We start from the raw sequence: 26,470 nt of genomic DNA, 5'->3' as shown, positions 1-26,470 counted from the left end.
TGAAAAGTCACAAAATCCTTTGTAAGAAACAGAAATTTAGCAAGGTGTGCAAATTAACCTTCAGGCATGGTGGTTTGGGGTGTGCTTCATTTCTGTGCTCATTAGGACATAATGCTGCAATAATAGCCACTAATGCACTTAACAAAGAAACACAGTCAAATGGCACAATGACATAAGAATCCAGTGCTTGACCTTAAGCCACCTGCAGAATGTATTAGGTGGAGACCATTCAGGGCTTTTCCACTGTTTTAACATATGCAGTAGATGGCATAGTTTTACCTGGACAACAATAGCCCTGGTGCAGCAGGGGGTCTCTGGCCTGCAGCTAGAATAAGCATTGGTCAATGTTCGCATGATTGCTCAGCAAACCAGTGTTTATACAGAATCAGACGCTCTCCCAAGTCCTGCGTCTTCGTCCGCATTCCCATGGGGAAGTGATGGAGTTTTTTTATAGTCCAGCATTAGCTGTCCCACGCTTGAGGGCTAGGGTAGGGAACACAGAGGTCCAATCAGTGATCACAGCGCAGGTAAAGGGAGGCCATTCACCCATTGCAGTCTACCAAACTGAAAGTTATTCTTGTCTCCTCTCACATGAACCTAATTACACCTTGAAAGTAGATTCTTCATACTCAGCTAATTTTATCAGCTTCACTAAGTGTGAACATGTAACAAATTTTAAATTGCTGAGGCTTCTGTATCAGGAAGAAGGTACAGGAGCCTCAGGACCCACACCACCTGGTTCAGGAACAGTTATTACCCCTCAACCATCAGGCACCTGAACCAGAGGGGATAACTTCACTCAACTGCACTTGTCCCATCACTGAACTGTACCCACAATCTATGGACTCACTTCCGAGAACTTTTCATTTCATATTCTCAGTAATTATTGTTTATTTTTTTTCACAGCTCAAGCTGATAAACCCCGAGATATGGGCATAGCCAAGCATGCTCATTTGTCAATTGTTACGAATATTCAGACTAACGTAGTGGTGTTTAGTATTGTGGCTTTCCGAAGATTTACAAAGATACTACTGTGTAATTGTTTAATACTATTGTGTAGTGACTTTGGGATGACATTAGTTGTAGATATTACTATTGGAACAGTGGATACACTATTCATGTTGTCTTTCAATTTCTTCTTTTAATTCAGCATATTTCTGGTGATTTACACTTACTGATTTCTGTAAGTTATATGTGTTTGGAATGGCTCTATCTATTAAATAAGTTTTTCTTGCTTGTCTATCCTGTATTATTATATCTGGGTGGTCATTATGGGTTCACTCAGGCTTGCGCCCTGGAGACGACACAGTCCACAGAGGCACAAACCCATGATCCCCTGGGATCGACGGCTGCCTACTACTTATGATGGATTGTCCTTTCTGTAATTTATTATTAATAATTTTTTTTTTCTTTCTTTTTGTATTTAAATCGTTTTTCTTTGCACAATGGTTGTCCGCCCTGCTGGTCCGGTCTTTTATTGATTCTATTTTGGTTATTCGATTTATTGAATATATCTGCAAGAAAATGAATCTCAGGGTTGTATATGATGACATATATGTACTTTGATATAAAATTTACTTTGAATTTTGAACCTTGAACCTTGAATAAGGCTGCCTTTCAGAAAGACAGTGGTCGTGGATGAGCTGGCCTGCTGAGTACCTCCAGCATTTGTCTGTGTTACTTTATTACCTAGATTAAAATGCATGCATGATATCCACACTTGAGTATTGATGGCACGTGAATAATATCAGAACAACATGAGATTTTATTTACAATTACACAGAGACAATTCCTTAAAACATACCTGTGTGTCACAGGATCAACTCTTTTGCCAGCTAGCCTCTCACTTTGTCATTGATAATTATGAATCCATTCTGATCTCTGTTGTCGGTATCTTCTCCTACACATCTTTACCATGATTACATGATACATCTTGGCTCCTAGTCTGTTTAAAATTCTTATTCTCCTCTTTGAATTTTGTTTATACCTTGTCCCTTCACCCTATCTCTGTGCTAACAATCATCCTACCCAGATATCCCTTCATTCCTTTAACTGTGTTCTCTTGTGTAAGTGCTCTTAACAAAGGGAGTGTCTTCCTAGTGATCAATAAGCAGGCAATGAGGAGCAATTTCTTGTCTCAGATGGCCATATTTTTTTTCTGTTCTCTCGCTCAGGTAGATTTGTAGGTTAAACTACTGAACATATTTAATGCCAACAGAGACAGATTTTAAGTCCATAGTGGTATCAGGGACAATATAGATCAGGGGGGGAAAGCAGAGTTGAGTCCAAGATCAGCTCAGCCATGATCTTATTGAATGATGCAACAGGTTTGAGGAGCCACATAACTTAACTCCTGCTCCTATTTCTTATGTTCTCAACTTTCCCCCTAAACTATTTCACTTCCCCAGCTCCTTTGCTTTCCTTAAAATGACATAAACCTCATCTCCTTGACTAAATTTATAATCAGCCCATTTAATAGCTTTCTCTTTCTTAACATCCTTAGGTCAAATGTTTTGATTTTGTCTTCATGAAAAGCACCTTGGAATGTATTTTCACATTAAAATATTGTGACTCTCACAGGAACCCTCATTTCCATTGCCCCACTTATTTCAGTGTAGCCTAATACAGTAGGTTCATCAACTTCTCCTCCAACCCCTTACCTCCTAACAACACCCCAAAATTCAGTTTTCATATCAACTTGTATGTCTTTGGGATATTAGTATGAAACCAGATTGCCCAGGGAAATTCACATGGTGATGCAGACATCCCACCTCTCCTGGTAGTTCCGGGAGTCTCCCGCATATTAATAGTGGCTCCCTGATGCCCACATATTATATACCATGTCCCGGAAATCAATTTTTTTGTGAGCGAGAGACCGCGTGAAAGCGAACGCGAGAGCGAGAGAGAGAGCGAGCATGAGAGTGACCACGAGAGAGAGAGAGAGAGAGAGAGAGAGAGCACCCCATGGCAGAGTGTTCCAAAAAAAGAAAATATAAAATGTGCGTCACCCCAGACTACACTAAAGTGTACCCCTGCCTAATAGGGGTCAAAAATAACAACAGTGTTGCTTGCTGGACTGCTTGCAACAGTGATTTTTCTATTGCCCATGGTGGGTTAAGGCTGTAAAAGACATGCTGAGGTGAGTTTAACAGGTGTCATTTGTTTATTAGCATAGCTAACGTTATTTAAACTAGCTGGCTGGCTGCTAAGGAGCTACTCTATTGCAGACATCCCACCTCTCCCGGAGGTTCCGGGAGTCTCCCGCAAATTGATGGTGCTACCTCCCTGAAATGAGTTTTTGCAGGGTGGGATGTCTGGTGATGGGAAGAGTGTGAAAACTCCAAGCAGACAGCACTCTGTCAAATTTGCTTTGCTGAAGCTGTGCAGAAGCAGCACAAACTGATTCTGCAGAAAACAAAACTTCATGCACATCTATTTTCTCAATGATCGTGAGCTTTACATGAAAGTGCCAAAGACAACTACTGAAATTCTGAAAACAATCTACAACTAGAACTGCAAAATGGAAGGTCCACCTCAGTCCGCTTCTGAGCTTGCTGTGATGCAAGACATAGAAACATAGAAACATAGAAAATAGTTGCAGGAGTAGACCATTCGGCCCTTCGAGCCTGCACCGCCATTCAGTATGATCATGGCTGATCATCCAACTCAGAACCCTGTACCAGCCTTCCCTCCATACCTCCTGATCCCTTTAGCCACAAGGGCCATATCTAACTCCCTCTTAAATATAGCCAATGAACTGGCCTCAACTGTTTCCTGTGGCAGAGAATTCCACAGAGTCACCACTTTCTGTGTGAAGAAGTTTTTCCTAATCTCGGTCCTAAAAGGCTTCCCCTTTATCCTCAAACTGTGACCCCTCGTTCTGGACTTCCCCAACATCGGGAACAATCTTCCTGCATCTAGCCTGTCCAATCCCTTTAGGAGTTTATATGTTTCAATCAGATCCCTCCTCAATCTTCTAAATTCCAACGAGTACAAGCCTAGTTCATCCAGTCTTTCATCATATGGAAGTCCTGCCATCCCAGGAATCTAGTAACTCATTTAATTCCATGCGATATCAAGGGAATGTGGAAAAATAGGATATAATAAAGGCAATGAATCCTGAGAATGTTCTGGCTATCCTGCTGAAGATGAGCTCCAGAATTAGCCAAGATGACCTTGTTCAACTACTACACAGACAGAATACAAGAGATTGCAGCATGGTCTGATATGCAGCAAGTAGATTGCACTGTACAAGTTCCTGGCATTGTCTACTTATAACAAGCAAACATCTACAATGCGGCAAATCATTGCTCACCCATGAATGAATAAACAATTTTTTAATATGTGTGAACAATTTTTTTGCTCTGCTTCCCATGTCGTTGCTAACCTCTCTGAATTATGTCAAAGTAAATTTATTATCAAAGTACATATATATCAATATATACTACCTTGAGATTCATTTTTTGCAGACATTCACTGTAAGAAAATGACATGCTCTTTATATTTAAAAGCACCGTTGCTTTGCAACTAAATTTTCTTCAGTTTTTGCAGGTTATACCAACCTCTGTTCAGCAGACTTCTCCATTAATATTATTCAGCCAGCCACCCTCTCTGCAGGTGGCCAATTGGGAATGCAAAGAGCCATTTCACAAAAAAGTGTTTACTACTAACAGATACAAAATTCAAGATGTTTGAAATGTGAAATATATATGATATAATGCCTTTTAGTTTTAAAAAGAAATTTTCCTTTTCAATGTATTTTGCCAAAAACAGTTAGTGGTTAATCTTGTACATTATCAAGTATTTTGTTGGCATTAATTGATATTTTAACAAATTGTTGATGTGTTTTCCCACTGATTGATTCCCGTAAAGAACTGTTATGAAATTTCACAGCTATGCGTTCCAATCATTACACACTGATGTTTATATTGATGGATTGTATTACATTTTGCAGTGTCAATGTTTTGGGGAAGTCCCTGTTGTATTATCCAAAAAGAAGGTCTATTGTTTATCTTATTACAAGTCACTTAAAAGTGTTGCAATTTTAAGGTTTGAAAAATTGCTTTTTGTCACAGTTAACTGATTCATTTTCTGATCTGAAACTGGATAGCAGAAATATCATAACAGAAGGGTTCTATTGTTTCAATGGGGAGACACAGGGACCTGCAGAGTGTGGTTTAGGAGTACAAATACATGGTTCACTATTAGCATACTGGCCTTTTTCGATCAGGGCAATGAAGCTGTAAGTTGAGATGTTATGTTGAAGTTATTTAAAGTATGTTGAGCCTGCATTTGGCAGCTCCCAAAACAAACTCCTTTACATCTGTGGGACGGAAACAAATTGGAGGACTGCTTTATCAAGCACCTTTGCTCCATCCACCACAGAAGGCAGGATCTCCCAATGGCTACCCATTTCAACTTGACTTTCCATTCTCATTCTGACATGTCTTTCTATGCCTCCTCTACTGACACGATAATGCCACTCTCAGCTTAAAGAGGCAACACCTCATATCCAGTCTGAGTAGCCTCAAACCTGATGGCATGAACACTGATTTCTTTAACTTCTAGTAATTTCTCCTCCTCCCCTTTCTCCCTTTTTTCCATTTCCCATTCTGGTTGCTCTCTCATTTCTTCTTTTCTCCTCACCTGCCCATCACCTCCTTCTGGTTCCCATGCCTCCTCCCATTTTTTCCATGGTCCACTCTTCTGTCTTAGTAGATTCCATCTTATTTAGCCCTTTGCCTCTTATATGTATCACCTCTCAGCCAATGTTCCCTCTAACCAACCATTGCTCTGAGCAGGAAATTTTTACACAGACTTCTTTCTTTCTTCACTGATGGTTTCTGACCAGCTGAATGTTTCCTGAATTTTCTGGTTTTATTTCAGGTTTACAGCATCTGCACTTTTTGATTTTCCTAAACTGCATTTCTCTCTAAGCATTAATGCTACCTTTATGGGGGAAAGGAAATAATAATCAAGATAAATAGTATTCATCACCTTTTATCTTTCTCACCTTCCACTGTTTTCAATGTCTCATTAAATTGCTGGGTGAAATAATTTATTTTCAATAAGAATTGTATTCCTGATTGGCCAAAGATTCACTTTCTTTGTGGCCTTTTACTGCTCTATATTTTAAGCATGTCTCTGGCATTGACAGAGTTAATATTGTGAACCTCAAATATGAAATTCTTCAAATAGGTCCCACAACCATCTCCAAATTGTTATCTTTTTCCTGCTGTATTCACCACTGGGGGGGAAAGCCTTCCAAGGTTACACTACATGCCAACGTGCCACAACACTGAGCCAGTTTGTTGAGTATCATACTCCCCTTGTCCCTTTATTCCCATTCTTTTTCTGCGATCATTCCACTTGCTGCATGAAGCCAACACTAATATTGTCAGATTTCTTTAAAACTTACTATTTTTACTATTTTCAGATTGGAATTTGAATAGCTTGAAGTATTCGAGCTTCGAGGAAAATTTCTGATATTCCCCAAAATCTTGATCACCCAATATATTCATTATTTTATTGTTATATTACTTGGGAGTTGTGCCGCATCCTAATCAATGACCTATCCTGGGCCCAACATATGGGTGCAATCATGAAGAAGTTACGCCAGGGCCAGTACTTTGTTAGGAGTTTAAGGAGATATGGTACGTCACCAAAGACTTCCAATTTTCTATAAATGTACAATGGAGACATTCTCACTGGATATGTCATAGCCTGGTATGCAGGAGCCAATACATAAGATTGAAAAAGGCTGCAGAGGGTTCATCATGGGCTTCATCATGGACACAACCCTCCCCAACATCGAGGACATCTTCAAGAGGCTCTGCCTCATGAAGGTGGCATCCATCATTAAGGACTCTCACCAGCCAGGACATGCCCTCTTTTTATTACTACCAAGAGGAAGAGGAAAAAGATCTTGAAGACTTAACCTCAGTGATTTAAGAACAGCTTATTTCCCTCTGCTATCTGAGTTTTCAGTGGTTTATGACCCTTGAACACGCCCTCATTATTCCTGTTTTTCTGCAATATTTATTTATTGTTGTAATTTATGGATTTTTTCATCCCAAGGAGTTGTCTATTGGTGGGTCTTCAGCTGACTGTAAAGGTCAATCTGGGCCTGCACACTTCACCACTTGCTGATCGCCATGGAACGTAATCGAGAATGTTCAGGTGGATTCGCTTAATGGAGAACGCTTGTGCGTGACTTTGCTTAATGTGGGGAGGTTGACACACAGGCAGCCACTACATGGTTCTTGACAGATTGTGGTGAGGGTCCAGTGACATGGAATGCATGATGACTGGGAACCTTTCACGGCTGCAGCCCATCCTCTGCCTTCACTGCAGTTGTGATGTGTCATCATCTTCCGCCAGCTCCACTGTTGAAGTCTTGGTTGGATTGCTCTTTGTCTGGGACTGCCCGCTTGACCAGACCACTGTGGGTGATCCTACCAGGAGCTAAGTGTCAGATGGCTAAGCTCAAAACGACATTGCTCTTGGGATCTCAGGAACTCACAAGCCTGTCCACCTCAGCAAGGTGACAGTCTTTGGAGAAACACTGTACTGCTATTGCAATATAGCAAATTTTACGTCATATGTCAATGAAAATAAATCAGATTCTGATTCTGATGACCCTTTTAGTACTAAAACTAACAAGACTTTGAATAGAACTGAATAGGTCCAATTAAATCAAAACATTTGCCATTATGTTTTATGAGCTAAGGAGGCATTCCTTAGAGATAAAGAATTAAATTGAATGAAATATATTGGCACAGAAAATAAACTTCTTTTTACTGGGTACTTCTCTTTCAGTTCTCTCTATCAGCAAGATTTTGCTTGAATATCTTGCTTATATTTTCCAATCTATTAAAACTTGTAATTGTCTTCTGATGTGTACTTTGGAATTTAAATCCTGACTTTCAGATTTTAAAATCTAATTGCTAAGTCTCCTGACCTATGCTTTACTGGATAATTCTGTCTCCGAAGTGCATTGCCAGTGCTGACTACCTCTCTGTATAAATGATTCCCACAGTCTCTGATAACAGCATCAAAGGGAATTTGTACATCAAAAAATTCACAAACTATAAACAAGCCATGACTTTGCACAAATTTACAAAGATTCAATTAAATCATTGGTGCCTACATCTACCTTTATTACAAGACATGACCATTGTGACCCTCTGTTTATATATTATTATGGTGAGTAAATGTAGTTTACAGGGGTTTGTATTGCTAGACACACCCAATAATGTTATTAAATAGCTTCTATTGAAGTAGACACTCCTCTTAAAAAAATCTAATTTTCAATTAAAACCATTATCTAGTTTGACTCATATAATAGACAGGAAGGACCTAAGACCAAGAAATCAGCTCCTTCAATTACTCTAAGTTAATAAATTGCTCACCGGTTTCAAAAATCGTCTCTAGATCTTTTACACATGCTATGTTGTATTGTGAGAGAACATTGTTTACAGACCATGGCAGAGTTCTAAACAATAGTAAAAATAAAATTACAAAACTACATCAAAATATTCAACAGCTTGTGCAATGCATCTGTGTTTGCTTCAAGTTGGATATGACTCCCTGCAATATGGATTGAACCTGGTGTTACATCAATTAAAAATGTTTTAATAAATTATTATTTTCATGGTTTAAATTCAACATTACAAAATAAGTTGAACATTTTGTAACTTCGCTAGTACTAGAAAGATGATCTTCTGGTAAAAGTTAGCAAACCCCAGGAATTGTTGGACTTATTTGACACTAGATGGTTGTGGCCAATCTCTGACTGCCTGGGTCTTCATAGGGAGATGATGAAACCAAAAAATGAAATGGTCTTCACATGAATTTCGGACTTCTCCAACTTGACATAAAGTTCATGGTCTAGAAGACTCTTTAGAATGTCCCTGACGTGAGTGATGTGCTACTTCATGGGCTTTGAGAAGATTAGGGTATCTTGCAAGTAGATGAAGGCATACTTATGGAGAACATATAAAGGCCCGAAAAACTGCTGGAGCATTTGCAAGACCCAAGGGCATAACCAGGTACTCATAGTGTCCCGTCGGTCTATTGAATGCAGTCTTCCACTCATCGCCTTCCCTTATACGGACCAGATTGTATGCACTCCATAGATTCAGCTTACTGAATACTCTTGCCCATTGGAGAATCTCAAAGGCAGTATTCATGCGTGGAAGGGGGTAATAATTCTTAACTGTTATGTGGTTTAATCTTCCATAATCAATACATGGCTGCAGGCTCCCATCTTTCTTTTGTACAAAGAAGAAGCCTGCACCAGCTGGTGAGGTGGAGGGCTGAATGAATCCCATAGCAAGAACTTCCTTTATGTATCCTTCCATTCTCCTTCTCTCTGGACCAGAAAGTGCGTATAATCGACTATGCAGAAGACAAGTATCAGGCAGAAGATCTATAGCACAGTCATTGGGTTGGTGTAGTGGAAGAGTTGAGGCCTTTCCCTTGCTGAAGACCTCCTCCAAATCTTTTTTGTGGAAGTTCTAGGTGTTGCAAGTTCTTCTGAACCCTCCTTTAAGGACGACCCCTGAGGCTTCTTAGGTGGCAGGGGTGGTTCTCCTCTCTAGGCTCATTAGACTCTGTAATATCCTCAGACGACAACAACGAGGTGTTACAGATGGTCCCTGTGCCTCCAAGAACAGGCTCCAAGTGTTTGCATTTCGGAATCTTCCCTTTAGTCAGTGCCTTTTGGCTGGATCCCTGAGGCTTCGGGTTACCTCACACTGAAGTTTGTCCCCTTGCTGCTGGTTGGTCTCCGAGGAGTCTGGGGATTGGAATACTACACCGCAAACACACCCTGTTACAATAACTGGACCAAGCAATGATTCTCCCCTCCCTTAAGTCCATGGATGGGTTATGCTGGGACAGCCAAGTACCGGAGGATTAGGGGTATGAGTGGAGAGTCAAAAATGTGGAAACTAATGTCTTCCACATGATCCCCTATCCTCATTTACAAAACCACAGTCTGTTGCTGGATCTGCCCGGAACCTAGTGGGTGTCTGTCCAAGACGGTTGTGGGCATGGACTGGCTCAACTCTTGCAGTGGTATGTCGAGCCGTGGGTAATTCCTAAGTCCAGGATATTACCCGCTGCCCCAGAGTCCACAAAAACCTTCACCCGTCTCAAGTTCTTACCCCAGGAGATCTCCATCTTCAGCACGAAACCAGAGTCAGTGGGATTGGGAGTAGGGGCTGAACCCATTCACAGTTCACCCAATACTGGACGGTCTTAGTCGTTTTCCAGGCACCTGCAGCTTCGGACATTTGGCCCACAGGTGACCTGCTTCCCTGCAGTAATAACAGCAGCTTTGATTCTGACACTAGAACCTTTCATCAGCGGAGAGCCTCGTGTAACCAATCTGCATTGGCTCGACAGAGTCCCGAGCAGGAGACGAGCTGGTCATGGCCGGGCTTAGGTGCCCTCTTTAGCCTCGTAATGTAGACCCTCTTACGATCTGCCAGACAATTGTCAAGATGGTTGGATCTGGTCGATGAGGATCTCTAGTGTCCCCAGCTGACTCTCCCAAGGTGAGGGCATCCTTTAGTTTGTCCCAGAGTCCATGGTGGTACAGGGTGATCAAGGCTTTAAGCACTATCTTGGGTTGAAGTTTGGAACTCAATAGCATCATCGGCCGCTGATTGACTACCCTGATTCAGCTTAATCAGAATGTCCAAGGCTCTGTTTGTGCTGGCAGGATGATAAAATACTGCTGATAAAACAGCCATGAATTCCTCTGAATCTGCGCAAATCTCCAAAAATCATTCCCAATGCACGGTGGCTCAGGCGAGGAGAGAAGAGAAATAATGAAGGCCACTTTTCCGTGCTCCAAAGGAAACTGGGACAGCTGGAGTTTCAACACCAATGAGCATTGAGTGAGGGAGCTGTTGCAAGAGCCTGGGTCTCCATCGAATCTCTCCGGGGTCAGAAGGTGTTCTGGCTCCTGTCACGCAGGTGAGAAACTGCTAGAAAGTTCAGCAGTCTAATGAACAAGGAGGCAATTAAGAGAGAGGGAGAGATTACGGCGCGAGCTGGAACACGTGCTGGGAAGTCACCATGGTAACAGCACAGAGCGGTTGAGCTAACAGACGCTGGAATTTTGGATGGATTATAAAAAGTTGATGCTTCGGTCTGATAACGGCAGAGGAGACACGACACGAGAGAACTGGGGAAGCTACCTAAGAAACCAGTGGTGGAGTTTAAGACCACCACAAGGGTGGAGGCGACGGACTGATTAATTTTGCCCCATGATTACCAGTGCGGGTAAGAGCTTGCCTGTGGGGGTCTGCTGGTGGTGAACCTGTGCCGTGGGTTAGTAGAGCATTCCCTAGAAGGGGCTCTGTCCATCTGTGTCTGTGTGGGGGTCACACGAAGTGACTCTGAAGACTTCGGAAGCAAGAACAACTAAAGTTGCCAACTTGAACATCAACTCAATTAACTCTCTCTCTCTCCATCAATTCAACTCAACGCAACACAAGGTGAACTGAACTGCTTAAACTTACCTGACACCGTAAGAGTAAGTCTGATATCCACCTCCTGGACTATTATTTTTGTATCCACACACACATTAACGGATATATAATAGTTTATAACCTGTGTTGTATTATTCGGTTTAATGATATTAATTCGTAGTAGTAATAAATATAGTCTTAATTTATAGTAAACCAGACTCCAGGTGTGTTCCATTTCTGCTGGTCCTTTTCAACCCGTCACAGGGTTCGTGACACTCCGCAGAGTGACCGACAGCTTCACCCGAGCGACTCTGGTATCCTCCTTGTGATAACTGGTACATGACGGCCTGGAAGTCATGTATCACCAAGTTCTGTCTGGAAATCCTCTCACTGTGGCTGGCCACAGCGGCTGAGAGATTCAGAAACCCCCCCCTGGATCCATGTTGACTCAATCGTACTGTGATGAGAGATCTTGATGATCATGGTTCAGACCCAAATCCAAAAATCCAGAAAATTGGAGAGAAAATCCAAAAATCTGAGATGAAAACAAACTTGGGAGTCCTTCTGAAGAACACCCTAAAGGTTAACTTGCAGGTAGAGTTGGTAGTGAGGAACACAATTGCAATATTAGTATTCATTTCAAGAGGTCTGGAATACAAGAGCTGGGATGTGATGCTGAGGCTTTAAAAGGCACTGGTGAAGCCTCACCTTGAGTATTGTGAAGATTTCTGGGCTCCCCATCTAAGAAAAGATGTGCCGGCATTGGAGAGGGTTCAGAGGACGTTCACAAAGATGATTCCAGTGTTACGTACCTCAAGGAGATCATGTGACTTTCTTGTGAGAATGACGTAATGGTCTTTTGGAGGCCACCTGATGTAATTTTCCCGATGTGAGGTCACGTGATGACAAGTTCATCATGGGTATAAAGGGGAAGAACCCTGGTGACGCAGTTAGTTTTCCAGCTAGAATGCTAGTCAGAGTCTCCGTTCCATAGTGTATCTGCTTTATGGCGCAGTTTCATTTTTAAAACGGAATTTTACGTACAATTGTAAGGTACAATAGTGCTGGACTGGCAGTTTACCCATTTCTGCCAGATTTGTTGATGTACTTTTTCAGTAGTATTGGAGAGTGAAGACTTTATCGAAGTACAGGATTTGAAGGATTAAGAGAAGTAGGGAGTGTTCGGCAGTTTAATAAAGGATCGACCTTATTGAGTCTTCATTGAAGAAGTAGCAACCTGTATCGTAGATAACTCCTGCCAAAAGAGAAAGGTAGTTCATGCAGAATTTGCTCGCCAGAAGATAGGTCAGTTGTTTTTAAGCCGTTTATTTCCATCATCGTGAATCCTTTGGACAGAACCAGCAGGAAAGTCGCGTCTATGAAGAAATCCTTCTCCAGAAAAGTCTCTCCCAATTGAATGTATAAATCTGTTGGACTTTCGAATTCACCATTTTAAGAACTGTATTTGACTTTACTGCTTTAAGAACGGTTTTCGCATTTATCGCGTTAAGAACCAGTACCGAGTGGCGATTTGTTGAATGGCCACAGAGCGGTTAACTTCCGGTTAAGGTTGTCGTTTGATTTTTATTGTTTATCCGTGTTTAATAAATGTTTGGTTGTTTTTATATAACCTGACTCGGTTGATATTTATTGTGGCCGGTTACGTAACACCAGAAATGAAAGGGTTATTATACAAGGAACGTTTGATAGCTCTGGGTCTTTACTCACTGGAATTTAGAAGGATGAGGGGGACCTCATTGAAACCTTTTGAATGTTGAAAGCCCTAGACAGAGTAGATGTGGAAAGGATGTTTCCCATGGTAGGGGTGTTTAGGACAAGAGGGCACAGCTACGGGATAGAGGGGCATCCATTTAAAACAGAGATGCAGAGAAATTTCTTTAGCCAAAGGGTGGTGAACTTGTGGAATTAATTACCACAGGCAGTTGGTAGGTTGGTAGAGGTAAGGCAGAACTTGGTAGGTTTTTGATTGGAATCAAAGGTTATGGGGAGAAGGCCGGAGAGTGGGGTTGAGGAGGGATAAAATAGAAGGATCAGCCATGCTTAAATGGCAGAGTAGAGTCAATGCACCAAATGGCCTAATTCTATTCCTATGTCTTATGGTGAAATGATGGAGTATCTGAGTCTGGAATCGAGACATGGTATAATGCTGGAACGAGAACTGAGCAAAAACAAAATGCTCTAGTTAGGCTTACAATGAACACTGAGTTTCCATTCAGGTGTTCTTTAAATACTCAATCGTTGGTGCCAAAACATGTTTACCAATTAGCAGGACAGTCCTGAATCATTGAAAGGGCCGCCCCAGCTATCCATATCCTGGAGAGTTAGAGCGGAAAAACACCGGAAGATGGCGTGGTTGGGTACACATCATAACACAAAGCAGTTGACCAATAATGTTGAAAGGAAATTGGAAAGATATCTGAAGGAAATTGTTCTTGCAGATGTAGGTCCAAATGGGCTATTGAGTGGGAAATTGTGACTAGCTGGATGGGCTTCAGAATTGGCATAGGCACATTGGGTCAAATGGCATATATTGTGTTGTGTTGTTCTATGACTCTGTGAAGTAAACTTGCAGGACTCTGGGGATAGAGTAGAGAATGGGGCTGACTATATTCCTTCACCGAGGGCTGGTATGCATTCGAAGGACCAAATGATTGCCTGCATTGTTAGGACTATATGATCCAAAGCTATTGAGATAACCACATTGCCATTTGAGTTACTCGTGATCAGGAGTAGTTCACTTGGCTCCTCAAACCATTAAATTATGATCATGGCTGATCTACCCCCATCCTCATTTTTAGACATTGGTGAAGCTGTACCTGGAATATAGTGTGCAGTTTTGATTGCTATACCGTAGAAAGGTTGTGGTTAATGATAGTGATGGTGCAGAAAAAATTCACATTGCCGGATCTGGAGAGCTTAAGTTATAATAAGAGACTGGATTGGGAGAGGCTATTTTCCCTGGAATGAAGGAGGCTAAGGGCTGACCTAAAAAAATTATAAAAACATGAGGAGCAGAGATAAGATTGATGGGTAGGGGAGCTAAAATGAGAGGGCTTTAAGATGGGAGGGAAAATAATTAAAGTGGATATGAAAGGCAAATTTTTCACACAGAGTGTGGTGGGTATATGAAAGGAGCTGCCAGAGGAAGTGGTAGAAGTGGGTACAATTACAACTTTGAAAATTCATTTAGACAGGTTCATGGATAGGAAAAGTTCAGAGAAATATGGGCCAGATGCAGGCAAATGCGACTCCTAGGAAGGGACCGTTGTCAGTAAAGAACTTAGTTCTATGCTGTACAAATTCTCAGTGCCATATCTTCATGGTCCTCAGTCCTCAAATCATAAAAAAATCATCAATCTCAGCTTTAATTAGTTCTAAAGAACCAGCCTCCACAAGTTTTTGGAGAGAGAATTCCAGAGATTCCAAAGAATAGTAGTGGTCTAGTGATACCTTGAAGTCTCTGGTAGTCTTTTTTTTTGTTGCATTATAGCCACTTCTTGGCACCTGGTCAGAAACTTTTTCCCATTGGCAGTGGAGAGGACTAAGAATCTCCTTTTGCATCCATGTGGCTTCTATCCTTCTCAACCGTTACCATCCATTCTTTTCCAACTTTTGCCTGCACCAAAGCCTCCAAGGTAGCATCAAAGAAAATCAATACCGTCCAGTGCTTGCTGCAGGCATTTCTGCGTTGAAAAGTGTTTTCTGAATATAACACTGCTCCTCTATGAAATGAAAAATGCATTTGAATGGTGCCATAATTGTTTTCAACCATTTTCCCGGGCTGGCAGGCAAGCATGGGATAGTGAAAGAATAAGAACTGTAAGAATGAATCATGATAACGAACAGACAGCATGAATGCCTGGAATCATGGTTACAAGTACATGGGTACACGGGCGTACAGACGTAAGTCTGCATGTATCTATTCTTGAATACAATCAAATTTTCTGGGCCATGGAATATTAAAAGAACCTTAAAATACTTGTTCAAATTGAATCCAAATGAAAGTGCTTTTGCAGCTATCCATGGACAAAACTAAATATGTTACTGTGGAGATACTGCAAATGCCTATGTCAACTCCAACTGTCAATTTCAGGGAGAGATGAATTGTAGACTGTCATACTTAATATAGCCACTGTAGTTTGGCAGAAGGAATCTTACATAGTTGAAAAAAATATATTAAGCTTATACGCAGAACCTTTTTGGAACCAGCAGCCTGTAGTAATGAAGAAATAAATTAAGGCAATCCATTGTGTGGTCTCTGAATATTATGACAAATCTATTATTTGAACTTATGGAACTGTTGCTGTTTCATGTTGTATTTAATTATATAGGTACATAAGTCTGAAATTATAACTCTAAACAGTCCTGTTAAATAATTAAAACAAACATATCTAGGTCACAGGATTCTGTGTTTAGTTTTGGCTAGACAATTAAAGAATCTTCATAGAAAGCATGCAGTATCAATTTACCATAACGATTCCAGAAATTGTAAAACACAGATGTGAATATAAGTTTAAGATCATTTCTATTGGAATTGGGAAAGCGAAAGAAGACATGATGCAGTCTTTTTGTGTGAGCTACATGAGCTTTGTTAGAGGTAGAGAACAGTCATTTCCATGAGTTGAAAGATTATGAAATTGAAATCATTAAATTCATAGAATAGAAACATTGATATTTAATGACACATAAGGAATCCATTCAAGTTTCAAATAGAGCAAACCCATTAATTAATTATTTCATGTAGTGCTTTCACCATAAACCCTGCAAATTATGCTCTCTTGAGTGCCCATCAGTTCCCCTTTGAAAGTCCAGATTAATTCTCTATCCATAATTCCACAGATAGCTTGTACCAGATAATAATTACTCTCTGGATTAAAAAAATCACTTTCCTTACATCAGATTTGCATATTCTGGCCTAAGTTTTAAGTGTATATGCTGCAACTACATAAGAGGTAAGTAAAACTACCTTAACCATGTGATGTTTTAATACAAAGGATGAGTTACCACAGAAAGTGGTCAAAGGAGAAACTAATATTTTATTCAAGGAAATAAAGGTGAATATTTCGGAGAGATAAAAGATTACAGGTAGATGACAGAGTACTGGGATTGAGTTTGGATCCCTCTTTCAGGAACCAGTAAAGACACAGTTGAAAAACTGAATCCTTCCACATCATAAACATCTGTAGCTTTGTAATAGATTCAGATATATAGTACTTGCAAGGAAGTCACAATTATTATTAGCCATATTATGCATATCATTCATCTTTAAAAAAGACAAGAGGTAAGAGAATTATGTTTAAATTACATGATAGGTAGAGATATTAATTAAAAAGCACTTTTAAAATCTGCATTGAATAGCTACAAGGAAAAGTGAGAACTGAAAGAAAGACAAAGCTGTCGAAAAATAAAAAACTAAAGGGTTGCGGTCAACATAAGAAATGTGTGAACGAAAGTGAAAAAGAATCAGAAAATGCATTTGTCGTTATTAATTTCATTTCACTAGAATAAAGCCAAAAAAACTGGATGTTAAGCAATTATGGTTGTTTTCAAAGTTTACACACTGAATGTTTGTGATAACCCAGTGGGCAGCACTGAACTAAGAGACATCAAGACTTTAAATCCTGCCATGGAAATTCATATGACTGGGAATGGGTCAACTCATTTGAGATGAAATGACTGTGAAAACCTTTGGATTGTCATATCCACTATACATCGGTTCATCACTGATATTCCATCGAAGGAATCTGGCAACCCTACCTGAACTAACCTTCATGTGACTCAAGTTCCACATATACTGTTGAATCATAATTTCAATAATATCTACCAAGGATACTTTATACTTTATACTTTATTGTTGCCAAACAATTAGTACATGAACGTGCAATTATCACAGCGATATTTGAATCTGCGCTTCACACTCCCTGGATTACAAATATTAAATATTAAAAATATTAAGAATAGTTAAAATTAGTAAATATTAAAAATTTAAATTATAAATCATAAATAGAAAATAGAAAAATGGGAAGTAAGGTAGTGCAAAAAAACTGAGATGCAGGTCCGGATATTTGGAGGGTACGGCCCAGATCCGGGTCAGGATCCATTCAGCAGTCCTATCACAGTTGGAAAGAAGCTGTTCCCAAATCTGGCCATATGAGTCTTCAAGCTCCTGAACCTTCTCCCAGAGGGAAGAGGGACAAAAAGTCTGAATAGAATACAATTGGTTCTCTGGGCATAACAAGGAAAGCTTGGATTTTCACTACATAGTCTTCACTTCTACCACCCTGTATTAAATCTCCTGACCATTCCCCCTTCCTTCTAATCACTCACATGCTATGGCACCCAATGTCATCAACATCAGCTTAAAACTCGGTGCCTATCACCTCTCTCTGGTGCCCCCCCCCTTCCCTTTCTCCCATGGTTCATTCTCCTCTCCTATCAGATTCCTTCTTTGTCAGCCCTTTATCTTTTCCACCTATTACTTCAGTGCCTTGCACTTCATCCCCCCTCCACCACACACCTGACTTCACCTATCGCTTTATACCTTATCCTCCTTACACCCCCCCACCTTTTCATTCTGTCATCTTCCTCCTTCCTTTCCAGTCCCAGCCTGAAACATCAACTGTCTATTCCTCTCCATAGATGCTGCCTGACCTGCAGAGTTCCTCCAGCATTTTGTGTGCGTGCATGTTACTCTGGATTTCCAGCATCTGCAGAATCTGTTGTGTTTATGATTTGCTGCTCCACTGTGAAGTCTCTCTGAGGAATGCCTACCCTGAAGAAGTTTAAATCTTCTCTTTGACGGGAGTTCAGTGAAACCCTATTTCATTGCTCCCCCTCTGTGATCTCTACTGCTCTCTGACTCTTCAATCATGTGCTCAGCCAGATTCACTTCCACAGCCACGTATCCTTCCTTGGAACATGTCTTTGACACCATCTTGTTCCGCATGGCTTCCAGCTCCGTTTTCCGGCCTCACAGTTTGGACGCACCAAGGATGCCTGGTACCTGCATTTGACTGACTTCCCTCCAAATTCTACAAGCCAGCCTCTCACTATGTGGAGATACCTGTGGGCCCTGTTTCAGTCTCTGTCACAGTTCTGGGTCTCTCTCTCTCCGCTTGCCATGGACCTCTCCAACATTTCATCCACCTCCGGCCCCAAACCTTCAACTGCCAGTTCTTCACCTTCCTCACATCCAGGAAGGATCAGAAGATTGGCCATCTCCAGACCACCGATCCTGCTATCTCCAATTCAAGTTCCAACAATGCTGGATGCCTCTAGACCACGCCCCACTGTCCCGCGATTAGACCTTGATTGGATCAGATGCTCCAGACTGCAGATACCATTATATATAGTAAATAGCAAACTAATGCACCATGTAACAAAACCTGTATGATAACAAGAGAAATGTACCCTGGATATAATTATCTAACCTGTAAATGGTCATATTTTACAGACTGTGTTATGGCCAAAAGATACGTTGCAATATTCACAACACGCTGGAGGAACTCAGCAGGTCAGGCAGCATCCGTGGAAATGGTCAGTCAACATTTCGAAACGTTGACTGATCATTTCCACGGATGCTGCCCGACCTGCTGAGTTCCTCCAGCGTGCTGTGAGTGTTGCTTTGACCCCAGCATCTGCAGAGTATTTTAAGTATACGTTGCAATATAGTGTCCAGATACCAGCTGTACTTAAAAGGTTCTCCAATTGTAGATAATTAGAACCATAGAACATTATAGCACAGAAACAGGCCTTTTGGCCCTTTTTGGCCGTGCCAAACCATTTTTCTGCCTAGTCCCACTGACTTGCACCTGGAACATATCCCTCCATACACTTCTCATCCATGTACCTGTCTTAAATGTTAAAAATGAGCCCGCATTTACCACTTCATCTGGCAGCTCATTCCACACTCCCACCACTCTCTGTGTGAAGAAGCCTCTCCCAATGTTCCCTTCAAACTTTTCCCCCCTCACCCTTAACCCATGTCCTCTGGTTTTTTCTCCCCTAGCCTCAGTGGAAAAAGCCTGCTTGCATTCACTCTGTCTATACCCATCATAATTTTATATACCTCTATAATTGTGTCAGAAGGATTTTGGAAGAAGAACAAGAGAGGCTAAAAGCATGCAATGACTGTGATATAGTTTTGGGGTTGTTTAATCTTTAATTCTAGACAAATCCAGAGAAAAAATTCCAGCTAATCAGAAAGAATAACCATTATTGTACAGTTAAACCTAAACTACTGAAGCAAACATTAACCATGGTAACTATCAAACCTATATATAGATCCACAATTGACAGACTGAGAGATCTGCCAACAGTTACCCCTTCAAGATGCACATAAAGAACAGTTTTTTCAATGAGCTACTTCAGTCTTGGCACTAGTTGTAAAACTCTACCTTAGCAAGTGAACTCACCAAGGAAGCTCTGTGAAGACATAGGTGGGACAATAGTGAGGGTTGAGCTGGTGCGGGATGTTGTGGCAGAGATTGGTAGTTGACAGTGTTAGTGGAAGAAGGACAGTAGCGGTGGGAAATTTTTAAATAAATTATAATATCATAAATTGCAATCTGTTCAACTATGGAAGTCATCTTTCACACAATTCATTACTGGTGGTCTCCAGTGCCAAGAAGAATAAATAAACCCAGGACTGAATAATACATTACAAAGCTAATATTCTAAAATTATAGAATAGCTTCAGGGCTTTTTTATCATGGGATTCAACTGTTAATAATACATCTCCACTGATTTATGTTCATGGTTTTTAGTACTATCTGAACTTTGAATGAGATTAGTACATTTTAATCATTCCCAGCCATCCATTCTTGCTATGTGCAGTTTGGAACAATACACGAGGATAACAGTTACAGTGATTACATTATTAGGTTATTAATATCAATAGCATAAACTTCATTTAATCAAATTTAACCTAAATATCATAGAAAGGGGAATTGTGGCTTGCATGGAAGTAACTGTTCATACAATAGCTGCATCCTAATTTTCTCTTCTTATTTCGATATATAATTACACAATTAAACTTTGCTGATAGTTGTAATGCTTTTCTGTTTTCTTTGCAAGTGTTACGACTGAAGTCCTGTTCTTTTCTGGGGATAATGCTGAAACATAATGACAGTAATGATTTTTATTGGTACTCCTATTAATGACATACTTTTGTTTCAGAGCAACACTGGCGGACAATCATAAAGGGAAATAGTTTTACATCAGGCAATGAGGTGCCAGTCTTGGCTCTCTAATAGCACACTCAGATCTCAGTCAGAAATTTGATTGTTAAAGTTCAACTCCAGAAGTTAGAAAACAAGATCTAGAGTGATTATTGCATTGTCATAGGGCCTTCTCGAGGCTGAGACAAATCAAACCCATCTGATCAGATGTCATCAGTAGATGCAAATTGTTCAAAGGAACTATTTGAAGAAGAGCAAGAAAGTTTTCCCTAATATCTGAGATAATGCTTCTCAGCCAACCACGCTTAATAAAAACCCTCATTACCTGAAACATGATGGAAGCCTTGGCAATTGAATTGTTATAATGTCAAAAGTTCAAAGGTTCATTTTATTATCAAAGTATATATGCAGAATACAACTCTGAGATTTTTCTTCTCTAGATAGCAATAAAATACAGAAAACCACAGAAGTAATTGAAAGAAAACCATCACCCACATGAGAAGAAATAGAAACAAAAACTCATAGACCCCTCCCTTGCACAAAATCTAACAGATCACCCAAACCACGCAGCCCACGAATCAGAGTACTGCATTGGCTGTATTAGTTTTTGGTTATTCTGAGATTATGGAAGGTGTATAAATGTAAGTTATTTCTCTTAGTATCCCACAAATCCACTTGCAGATTGCTGGATTCATCAAATTTCTGCTGCAATATAATACTAGCATTTCAGTGTCAATGAAGTTACTACTCTCCCAATACAGCTAAATGATACAAAATCACTCTCTAATTATTACACAGTAATAAAGATATCATGTAGCCATTATCAAAGGTGACTATTATTAAGTTATCTACATTTTTATAAAACTTTGAATACTACAAAAGTATAGTAAAAGCAAATTAAAATAGGTTTCCATATAAAAAGTGTTAGTTTTCATTTTATTTTTAACAATAAAATAATAACTCACAGATTGTTGAAATATCTGATGAATTTCTAAACTAAAATCTTACTTTCATCATGGATGGGTCATGATCTAATTTGTGAAAAATAACCAGATAGAAAAGTATTCAAATACAGTAGTTTGAAATTTCACACTTTAACTTCTGTTGAATTTTTAAAAATCCCAAAAATTTCCATGCTTGATCCTATTTGTGTCAGCTTGTTACATGTCTATATTTTCATAAAAGTTGTTGGTGAATGCAGCAGGCCAGGCAGCATCTCTAGGAAGAGGTACAGTCAAAGTTTCAGGCCGAGACCCTTCGTCAGGACTAACTGAAAGAAGAGCTAGTAAGAGATTTGGAAGTAGGAGGGGGAGGCGGAGATCCAAAATGATAGGAGAAGACAGGAGTGGGAGGGATGGAGACAAGAGCTGGACAGTTGATTGGCAAAAGGGATATGAGAGGATCATAGGACAGGAGGCCGAGGGAGAAAGAAAAGGGGGAGGGGGAAGCCCAGAGCATGGGCAAGAGGTATAGTGAGAGGGACAGAGGGAGTAAAAAGAGAGAAAGAAAAAGATTGTGTGTATAGAAATAAATAACGGATGGGGTACGAGGGGGAGGTGGGGCATTAGTGGAAGTTTGAGAAGTCAATGTTCATGCCATCGGGTTGGTGGCTACCCAGACGGAATACAAGGTGTTGTTCCTCCAACCTGAGTGTGGCTTCATCTTTACAGTAGAGGAGGCTGTGGATAGACATATCAGAATGGGAATGGGACGTGGAATTAAAATGTGTGGCCATTGGGAGATCCTGCTTTCTCTGGTGGACAGAGCGTAGGTGTTCAGTGAAACGATCTCCCAGTCTGCGTGGGGTCTTGCCAATATATAGAAGGCCACATCGGGAGCACTGAATGCAGTTTATCACCCCAGCCGACTCACAGGTGAAGTGTCACCTCACCTGGAAGGACTGTCTGGGGCCCTGAATGGTAGTGAGGGAAGAAGTGTAAGAGCATGCGTAGCACTTGTTCCGCTTACAAGGATAAGTGTCTGGCGCACTGCCCTCTACCTTGCCGAGGCACAGCGTCAACTCGCGGATACCTCCTCGATCATGACCCCACTAAGGAGCACCAGGCCATTGTCTCCCATACCTTCACCGACTTTATCCGCTCAGGGGATCTCCCATCCACTGCTACCAACCTTATAGTTCCCACACCTCGCACTTCCCGTTTCTACCTCCTACCCAAGGTCGACAAACCTGCCTGTCCAGGTAGACCCATTGTCTCAGCTTGCTCCTGCCCCACCAAACTCATTTCTGCATACCTCAACACTGTTTTATCCCCTCCTTGTTCAATCCCTTCCTACCTATGTTCGTGACACTTCTCACGCTCTGAAACTTTTCGATGATTTAAAGTTCCCTGGCGCCCACCGCTTTATTTTCACCATGGATGTCCAGTCCCTATATACTTCCATCCTCCATCAGGAAGGTCTCAAAGCTTCCCGCTTCTTTTTGGATTCCAGACCTAACCAGTTCCCCTCTACCACCACTCTGCTCCGTCTAGCGGAATTATTCCTTACTCTTCATAATTTCTCCTTTGGCTCCTCCCAAATTCTCCAAACTGAAGATGTAGCCATGGGCACCCATATGGGTCCGAGCTATGCCTGCCTTTTTGTTGGCTTTGTGGAACAATCTATGTTCCAAACCTATTGTGGTATCTGTCCCCCACTTTTCCTTCGCTACATCGATGACTGCATTGGCGCTGCTTCCTGCACGCATGCTGAGCTCGTTGACTTCATTAACTTTGCCTCCAACTTTCACCCTGCCCTCAAGTTTACCTGGTCCATTTCCGACACCTCCCTCCCCTTTCTAGATCTTTCTGTCTCTATCTCTGGAGACAGCTTATCTACTGATGTCTACTTTAAGCCTACTGACTCTCACAGCTATTTGGACTATTCCTCTTCTCACCCTGTCTCTTGCAAAAACGCCATCCCCTTCTCGCAATTCCTCCGTCTCCGCCGCATCTGCTCTCAGGATGAGGCTTTTCATTCTAGGACGAAGGAGATGTCCTCCTTTTTTAAAGAAAGGGGCTTCCCTTCCTCCACCATCAACTCTGCTCTCAAACACATCTCCCCCATTTCACGCACATCTGCTCTCACTCCATCCTCCCACCACCCCACTAGGAATAGGGTTCTCCTTGTCCTCACCTACCACCCCACCAGCCTTCGGGTCCAACATATAATTCTCCGTAACTTTCACCACCTCCAACAGGATCCCACCACTAAGCACATCTTTCCCTCTCCCCCCCCCCACCGCTTTCCGCAGGGATCGCTCCCTACGCAACTCACTTGTCCATTTGTCCCCCCTATCCCTCCCCACTGATCTCCCTCCTGGCACTTATCCTTGTAAGCGGAACAAGTGCTACACATGCCCTTACACTTCTTCCCTCATCACCATTCAAGGCCCCAGACAGTCCTTCCAGGTGAGGCGACACTTCACCTGTGAGTCGACTGGGGTGATATACTGCGTCCGGTGCTCCCAACGCAGCCTTCTATATATTGGCGAGACCTGATGCAGACTGGGAGTTCATTTCGCTGAACACCTACGCTCTGTCTGCCAGAGAAAGCAGGCTCTCCCAGTGGCCACACATTTTAATTCCACATCCCATTCCCATTCTGACATGTCTATCCACGGCCTCCTCTACTGTAAAGATGAAGCCACACTCAGGTTGGAGGAACAACACCTTATATTCCATCTGGGTAGCCTCCAACCTGATGGCATGAACATCGACTTCTCTAACTTCCGCTAATGCCCCACCTCCCCCTCGTTCCCCATCCGTTATTTATTTATATACACACATTCTTTTTCTCTCTCTCCTTTTTCTCCCTCTGTCCCTCACTATACCCCTTGCCCATCCTCTGGGTTTCCCCCCCCCAACCCCCTTGTCTTTCTCCCTGGGCCTCCTGTCCCATGATCCTCTCATATCCCTTTTGACAATCACCTGTCCAGCTCTTGGCTCCATCCCTCCCCCTCCTGTCTTCTCCTATCATTTTGGATCTCCCCCTCCCTCTCTCACTTTCAAATCTCTTACTATCTCTTTTTTCCGTTAGTCCTGACGAAGGGTCTCAGCCTGAAACGTCGACTGCACCTCTTCCTAGAGATGCTGCCTGGGCTGCTGCGTTCACCAGCAACTTTGATGTGTGTTGCTTGAAATTCCAGCATCTGCAGAATTCCTCGTGTTTGCATTTATATTTTCATGTTTAGTTTATGTATCAACTACATCATATGGAGTTTCTGGCAAAAAGGAAATCTGCAACACCTCCACATCCCCTTCCCTAATCTCACTTGATGGGCCAAATGGATTATTCGGCAACAAGGGAAAGTAAAGTGGTTGAGTATAAGAAAACAAATCTCTGGCAAACTGAGATAGCGCTGCATTTAATAGATTTTAAATTCCGCACTCCCTTGATTGAAAAAAATAATTTTTATTACACATAATTTTTTAGTTTCATGACAACAGAGACTGTTGTTCTAACAAGAAAAGCTAACTTATTGCAAACAATATCTTATTGAAGACCCATTAGGGCACAATAGACTGTTAACTGTTATAAGAATTGAGATCTTTCTACGAGAAAAATAAAAGGTGTAATTAGATCAAAATAATATTAAGAGGCAAAAGTAATGTTATTATTTGTACCAAACTGCTGTAGCATAATTCCTACAGAAAACTGATTCCTACATAGAGATTAATGCTGGGCATAAATCTAATTTGGTCAGTTATGGTGCCAATAATATATAATATCAATATTTTAAAAATCTGGCTTCCGTTATTGAAATGACACGAGTATTGCACTGGTGTTTAAACGGACAGCAATCTTATGAAAGGTTCATTTTGTATTGCCATTGAAAATAAATCTGCCAATAACTCCCTTAGAAGCTAAGCGATTCTTTCCTTGCCATTTTCATTGACCTGAGAAATGGTTGCTTCAAATGTCTTCAATACAGTTGCTCTTAAAGTTACAATAACGTGCGTCTGCTTAAGCTTCACCTTATGTTTTTTTCTACTAGACTGCCAAGAACAGAGTAAAATATCCTTGAAGTAAACGATTATGTGTATGAGGAAATGCTAATGGTTTTTTGTGTTTGTATTTACTTTTTTCATAAAATGAGTTACCTGTTGGCTCTGTTAGAAGAAGTAGACAACAGCTTTCACTTGCATCACAAAAAGACTGATGCAATGGGGAAGATTATTTCTTTCTGCTGCATCTTTACTTTTCCCTTGAAAGAATGAGGAAAGCTGAAGAAAAGTGGGAGAGAATGGGTGGGTTTACTTGCAGTATCATGTATATTCAAGATCTACATAATGTAATAGTAATGCAGGCTGAAAGCTACTTCAGTATATCAAGGATTTCCTTGTACAATGCAGATTTTCAGTTTTAAAGTTCCTTAGGGTAAGTGGGTGCTGCGCATTTTCCACAAACTTACATCAAGCAATAGGTAAGCAATCTCGCCCTCTCCTCCGGCCACGATGAACCGAAGTATTCTTTCCCATTCAAATCAATTACTCCAATCCAATCTTCAAACCTACAGGGCCTCATCTGCAGTCAAATTCCATCCATCCATCAATACTGTTCTGCAGTGCCGCACTCATTTCAGACCTGTTGCTTGCTGATGTTATGCATATCAAGCTGAAGCCTGCAGATAGTTTGAACTTTTTAAGTTTGGCTTCAGTCCAGAGGTATGGTTTAACCAATATTATGTGACTGTTCCAAGAAAGTTGAAACTTCCCAATTTTTCCATAAATTCTGTGAGTATCCTTAACTAACCTCATGTGACTATGGTTTTAAACCAACAGCAAT

Source organism: Mobula hypostoma, chromosome X1 (genome assembly GCF_963921235.1).
Source record: "Mobula hypostoma chromosome X1, sMobHyp1.1, whole genome shotgun sequence".
Classification (NCBI taxonomy): domain Eukaryota; kingdom Metazoa; phylum Chordata; class Chondrichthyes; order Myliobatiformes; family Myliobatidae; genus Mobula; species Mobula hypostoma.
Note: the sequence above shows the minus strand (reverse complement) of the source record.